The sequence below is a fragment of the Coenobita brevimanus genome, chromosome 17, assembly GCF_032717465.1.
Source record: "Coenobita brevimanus isolate Jiangsu-jjx chromosome 17, ASM3271746v2, whole genome shotgun sequence".
In the NCBI taxonomy this organism is placed as follows: Eukaryota; Metazoa; Arthropoda; class Malacostraca; order Decapoda; family Coenobitidae; genus Coenobita; species Coenobita brevimanus.
Genome location: NC_136970.1, coordinates 952,501 through 960,000, shown reverse-complemented (window position 1 = coordinate 960,000; position 7,500 = coordinate 952,501). Strand labels below are relative to the sequence as shown.

The window sequence follows — 7,500 nt, the reverse complement described above, 5'->3', positions numbered from 1 at the left end:
GATAGAAAGATAAATAGATAGAGAAATGAAGGTCTAATATTTCAAGTTCATATTCTCTCCCTCTCTCTCTCTCCGAGCACCGAAACCTCCAGACTATATTGAGTGGAACCCTTCATTACCTCGAGATGTCTACCCGCCCTTCCCTCCAGCCTCCTCCACCACCACAGTCCTACCACAGCCACAGTCCTCTCTACCACAGCCACCACCACCACCACCACAGTCCTCTCGACCACAGCCACCACCACCACAGCCCTCTCTGCCTGTTAACTCTACAGTATTCTCTCTCTCTCTTTCTTTCACACACACACAGTGGGAGAGAGAGAGAGGTGTAATTAGCCAAATAAATCGCTTAGGAGAAAGTGTTAGGGAGCTTCCTTAACCACCTAACAGATAAAATCCAGATAAAATAATAACTTAATTACACCAATATCTATCTGTCTTGCAATATCTATCTATCTATCTTGCAATACAATATCTATCCATGTTTGCAATCCATCTATCAATCTTGGAATATCTATTTAAGCATCTTACAATATCTATCCATCCTTGCGGTCTATCTACCTTGCAATATCTATCTACCTACCTACCGTGCAATATCTGCCTATCTATCCATCGTGCAATACAGTATCTATCCATCTTTGCAATCCATCTATCGATCCATCTTGCAATGCATCTATCCATCTTTGTAATCTATCTATCTTATCTATCTATCTTGCAATATCTATCTATCTTGCAATGCATCTATCCATCTTTGCAATCCGTCTATCTATCCATCTTGCAATACATCTATCCATCTGTGCAATCCATCTATCTATCCATCTTTGCAATCCATCTATCAATCCATCTTGCAATACATCTATCCATCTTTGCAATCCGTCTATCTATCCATCTTGCAATATCAATCTATCTATCGACTTTGCAATCCATCTATCCATCTTTGCAATCCATCTATCTTGCAATATACACACCCCTTGCAATTGCACTAGGTAACTTCCTTGTATCAGTATGCAACAAGTGTCAACATTGCAACACCTCTCTTCATGTTTGCAATACAACGCTTCTCAAGGCTGGTTAGTAGATATATTTATTTTATTATTATTATTATTATCACCATTATTATTGTTATTATCATTATTATTATCATCATTATTGTTATTATTGTTATTTCCGGCAACCAATATCATTATCGTACGCATTTTCGTTATCAAACAATTATCGTACGCATTTTCGTTTTCAAATCTGCTTCTTATCGTACGCATTATAGTCATGCTCGTCCTCTCATAGGCATTTATTGTGGTACGCATTTTATCACGTACCACATAATGCTCACTTCCGCGTAACGTTATCTCTCTCTCTCTCTCTCTCTCTCTCACACATCCACTATTATCTCTCTCTCTCTCTCTCTCTCTCTCTCTCTCTCTCACACATCCACTATTATCTCTCTCTCTTTCTTTCTCTCTCATTTATCTATCTGTCCATTTAAGTATATATCTATCCCTCTCCATCTATCTATCTATCATTTATCTATCAATCCATGTGTCTGCCTACAGATGTTTACTGATGTTTATGGATGTCAAGATGTTTATGGATGTTTGTGGATGTCAAAGATGTTTATGGATGTTTGTGGATGTCAAAGATGTTTATGGATGTCAAAGATGTTTGTGGATGTCAAAGATGTTTATGGATGTCAAAGATGTTTATGGATGTTTGTGGATGTCAAAGATGTTTATGGATGTTTGTGGATGTCAAAGATGTATATGGATGTTTGTGGATGTCTAGATGTTTTGTGGATGTTTATGGATGTTATGAGTCAGTGTGTAAGAGGGATTCATCTCAAGGGGAGGAGGGAGGGGGGGAAGAGGGACCTCCAGGCTGCTCCAGGAAACATCCCAACCCGTCCCTATCCCACGCGTCCCTGGCTTGGACACACACACACACACACACACACACACGTTCTCTCATCCTCCTCAAACTTTCCGAAAATCTTACACACACACACACACACACACACACATTCTCTCATCCTCCTCAAACTTCCCAAAAATCTTACACACACACACACATACACTCGTCCTCCTCAAACCTCCCCAAAATCTTAGTCTCTCTCTCTCTCTCTCTCTCTCCAAAGTTACGCTAAGACTATATTAATTTTACATAAGAAAAAAAGAAACAAAGGCTGTCTTACAAAGTTCCCAGCAAAATATGAAAAAAAGGACGTAGGGAAGGTTTTAAGCAGAGGGTAATGTAGGCTAAGGAAGACAATCCCAGAGTTGATCCCATCCACTTCGAAGTCTCCTACGGTAAGCATTAACTATTACGAGACAGGTATATAAAAAAAATCTATGGCTAAAAAATAAATGGGTGAAAATAATGGGTTAAGGGAAAACTGGGGGTTGGGTTGGTAGTAAATGGATGAAAATAATGGGCAGATGGAAAATGGGAGTTGAGTTGGTCGTAAATGGGTGAAAATAATGGGTAGTGGGAAAATGGGGGTTGAGTTGGTCGTAAATGGGTGAAAATAATGGGTAGTGGGAAAATGGGGGTTGAGTTGGTCGTAAATGGGTGAAAATAATGGGTACGGGGGAAAATGGGGGTTGAGTTGGTAGTAAATGGGTGAAAATAATGGGTACGGGGGAAGATGGGGGTTGGGTTGGTAGTAAATGGGGCAGAGGGAAAATGGGGGTTGGGTTGGTAGTAAATGGGGCAGAGGGAAAATGGGGGTTGGGTTGGCAGTAAATGGGTAAAAATAATGAGTGTAGGGAGAAAAATGGGGGTTGAGTTGGTAGCCTAAGCCGTGGCCAGCAAAGGGACGCGGTGTGGTCCCGGAGGCACAATGACGCGCCCCGCATACTGATCAGGAGAAGGAACGGCAGAGGCTGGGCTGCGGCGACTCATACCTGATACATTTATACCCAATGTTTACACCACACACCTCCCTGAACACTTAAATTGACGTTAGACTATGGATTTGATTTGATTTCGCTGTTTTTCCCGCCATAACGGTTGATTTTGGAGCGTAGCCGAAATCCAGAGTCCAATGTTTACACCACACACCTCTCCGAACATTTAAATTTACGTTATATTCATCCTCACCCTCAAAAGTTTGCACCACACCTCTCCGAACACTTAAATTTACGTTATACTTATACTAACCCTCAAATGTTAACACCACACACCTCTCTGAACACTTACAGTTACGTTAGATTATGGATTTGATCTGATTTCGGTGTTTCCCGCCATAACGGCTGATTTTAGAGTTGATTTTGGAGAGTAACCGATGTCTCCTGATTTTCGAGTGATACATTTTATACTTAGCGGCAAATATTTACACCACACACCTCTCTAAACACTTATAGTTACGTCAGAACCTGGATTTCGTTTAATTTCGCCATGTTTACCGCCATAACTGTTGATTTTGGAGTGTAACCGCTGTCTCCTGGGTTTTAACGGTAGGGGTGGATATTTGTTTACATTTTGCTGATGCTGGAAGGAACATAGCATCATTATTATTACACCCGCGCTCGCCAAACAACAGCGGAATACTGGTTTGCTCCACGCGCGTGAACGAGATAAATTCTACCTCGATATGGACTAGATTTGGAGGAAGGTTGAAGGTCAGGCAAGGTGGTAGTTAAAATGCCTGCAAGGAGAGGATCGCACCCATCTTCTCTCCCTCTCTCTCCACTTCCTCCCTCTTTCTAATTCTCCTCCTCTCCCTCATTGCATTCTTCACCCCTCCATCATGTTTTCCTTCCCTTACAACAAATTTTTGTCTACTTTCTCTCCCTATTCCTTTCCTATTTCCCTCTCTTCTCCATTACCCTCCTCGCCATATCTTTCTTCCCCTCCACTTCCCTCCCCTCTACCTCTCCCCATTCTCTCTCTCCACCTGTCTCCTTCCCTCTCCCTCTCTCCATTCTCCTGCATTCCTCCCTTCCCCTCCCTCTTCTCCCCACTACACCTTCCCCTCCCTCCTTCCCTCCATCCTTCTTCATCTTACCTTCCTCCTCCTCCTCCAAACCTCATTTCCTCCTCCACATCCTCTCCACACATCAATGCATCAATACACGTGACTCATGACTCATTCTCCGTCAGTCACGCTATATCAGAGGGGTACAGTGAATCATTCTAAATTACGTCATGCTATATTAAGAGGGTACACTTACTCGTGACTAGCATTTCCTATATCTCGTTCAACCTCTTCTTCGTCTTCGCACTCTGCGATAATTTTTTTTTTTTTCTCTCTCTCTTATCGAGGTTGTTCTTCAGCCGCACTGCCCTTGTCTGTTAAAATGAATGACAGGTGAGAGAGAGAGAGAGAGAGAGAAATACACACCAAATCACATACTCAAAATAACTATACCTAAATTAATGTATATAATTATTGAGAGAGAGAGAGAGAGAGAGAAATACACACCAAATCACATACTCAAAATAACTATACCTAAATTAATGTATATAATTATCAGAGAGAGAGAGAGAGAGAGAGAGATTAAATTACACTCAAAATAACTCTACCTAAATTAATGCAAATAAATCATTCTATAATCACTCTATCAAGGTATATCTAAATTCATTCTATACCTACTAACTCACCTTCGCCTCCAGGTGTTTTGAGATCACCTGTCTCGTCGCCTGGGCTCCGTCTCTCTGTCTTCTCTCGCTTTCCTTCACTGTCTCCCTCGTCTCTTGCTTTCTCTGTCTCTTGTCTCGTCCCAGGTCTCCGTCTGTCACTCCTCTCTTGCTTTCTCTCACTTCTTCTTCCTCTTCCTTCTTCTTCTTCCACCTCTTCCTTCTTCTTCTTCCATCTCTTCCTTCTTCTTCTTCTACCTCTTCCTTCTTCTTCTTCTACCTCTTCTTTCTTCTTCTTCTACCTCTTCCTTCTTCTTCTTCCATCTCTTCCTTCTTCTTCTTCCATCTCTTCCTTCTTCTTCTTCTTCCATCTCTTCCTTCTTCTTCTTCTTCTACCTCTTCTTTCTTCTTCTTCCATCTCTTCCTTCTTCTTCTTTCATCTCTTCCTTCTTCTTCTTCCATCTCTTCCTTCTTCTTCTTCCATCTCTTCCTTCTTCTTCTTCCATCTCTTCCTTCTTCTTCTATCTCTTCCTTCTTCTTCTTCCATCTCTTCCTTCTTCCATCTCTTCCTTCTTCTTCTTCCATCTCTTCCTTCTTCTTCTTCCATCTCTTCCTTCTTCTTCTTCTACCTCTTCCTTCTTCTTCTTCCTCTTCCCTTTACCCTTCTTCTCTTCTTCGTTGTCTCTTCTTCCTCCTTCACTTCCCCTTCTTCATTTCTCCTTCATCTTCTTTCCTTCTTAATTTTCTCTTCTTCCTCCTCCCTTTCCCCTTCTTCATTTCCCCATCATCATCTTTCCTTCTTATTATTCTTTTCTTTCATCTCCTCTTCCTTTCTTCTTTTTCACTCTTTTCTTTTTGGAATGGGTTAGGGCAGGGTATGGTAGGGTAGGGTAGGGTAGGGTAGGATAAGGTAGGGTAGGGTAGGGCAGGATAAGTTAGGATATGAGAGGATAGGTAAGGACAGGTAAACAATCCACCAGTTTACCTGGATGGACTGCCGGGACTGCTAATTAGTACCGCCCACATCCCACACACCTGTCGCTCCCCGTACAGGTAACAGGCCCGCTTGCATCAGGCCCGAGCAGGTGCGAGGTAGGAGTCAGCCGCTGCACCTCGACAAGGTTACGCAGTCCCTTGCCCTAGTGAATGCCAGCCCTAGGACCGCAGCGGGCAGGGTAGGGTAGGGGTGGGTAGGGTAGGTTAGGGTAGAATATGATGGGGTGGGGTTGGGTGGGGTTGGGTTGGGTAGGGTAGGGTTGGGTTGGGTTGGGTTGGGTAGGGTAGGGTAGGGTAGGGTAGGATATGATAGGGTGGGGTTAGGGTGAGGTGGGATAGGGTAGGGTAAGATGAGCATGTAATAATAATAATAATAATAATAATAATAATAATAACGATAGCAACAACAAAAATAATAATAATAATAATAATAATAATAATAATAACACCACAATCACTTCAATAACACTTGCAATCAACACTATTATATTCAACAAAGAACTTATTCCGAATGAAGGTGTTGGTGGCCTAAAATTCGGCAGTCCACCACCGTTTCCACTGAGCCACCACCTCCCCGAAATATTAAGTGACTCATGCCATATTAAGTGATTCAAGTGGCGGTGCTTCGACCTGTCATATTAAGTAAGGGGAGGTGTGTGTGTGTGTGTGTGTGTGTGTGTGTGTGTGTGTGTGTGTGTGTGTGTGTGTGAGAGAGAGAGAGAGAGAGAGAGAGAGAGAGAGAGAGAGAGAGAGAGAGAGAGAGAGAGAGACACCTGTGAGTGGGGTTGGGGCCTAACCACACCTGTAATTAAAACTGATCCTCTTCCTGACACCTGAGCCTACCTGTCATGACTAGCCTACCACAACTACCACAATCTGACTACCACATTCACCACAACTACCACATTCACCACAACTACCACAATCTGACTACCACTACTACTACTCGCTACAACTACCACAATCTGACTACCACTACTACCACAATCACGACAACCACACTACTACTACTACTACAACAAATAATAATAATAACAATAATAATAATAATAATAATAATAATAATAACAATAATAATAATAAAAATAATAATATTCAATAACAATAACAGTAATAATAATAAATAATAATAATCATAATAACAGTAGTAGTAGTAGTAATAATAATAATAATAATAATAATAATAATAATAACAATCACCAAATCATCATCATCATAATCCTGTTTCTCACTTTTGGCCACATAAAGTAAATTCTCTCTCTCTCTCTCTCAAATACCTGTCTCTCTAATCCCAGCCATACACACTAAGCGGTCAGATGTCCACACAGGTGTAACGGTATACAGGTGTGTGTGTGTGTGTGTGTGTGTGTGTGTGTGTGTGTGTGTGTGTGTGTGTGTGTGTGTGTGTGTGTGTGTGTGTGTGTGTGTTTTCATATTTGTCTGAATATATTTGAAAGAAAAATGTGTGCGCGTGTGTGTATGAATGTATGTATGTGTGGAAGGAGTTTCTGTGTGTGTGTGTGTGCGTGTGTGTATATGTATGTACGCGTGGAAGTTTATGTATATATGGATGCCTGAAGTGTGTGTGTGTGTGTGTGTGTGTGTGTGTGTGTGTGTGTGTGTGTGTGTGTGTGTGTGTGTGTGTGAGAGAGAGAGAGAGAGAGAGAGAGAGAGAGAGAGAGAGAGAGAGAGAGAGAGAGAGAGAGAGAGAATATGGAGACCAGGTGTGTATAATAAAAGGTGAGTGGGGGAGGAGGGGGTGGAGGGGGGGTGATGAGGGGAAAGGTAGGATCCCCAACTCGTCCTTGAGCTCTCCCCCACCCACTTCTCTCCCCCACCCTGCCTCACCCCCACCCACTTCTCCCCCACCCTGCCTCACCCCCACCCACTTCTGTATGCTACCCTCATCCACTCCTCTCCCTCTCTCTCTCT

General features: G+C 42.4%; 1 protein-coding gene across 1 annotated transcript in view; it reads left to right on the top strand.

The window, feature by feature from the left end:
- The window catches only part of LOC145391175 (uncharacterized), a 15,223-nt gene that overhangs the window by 2,815 nt on the left and 4,908 nt on the right, over window positions 1-7,500 (top strand). The window lies entirely within an intron of this gene.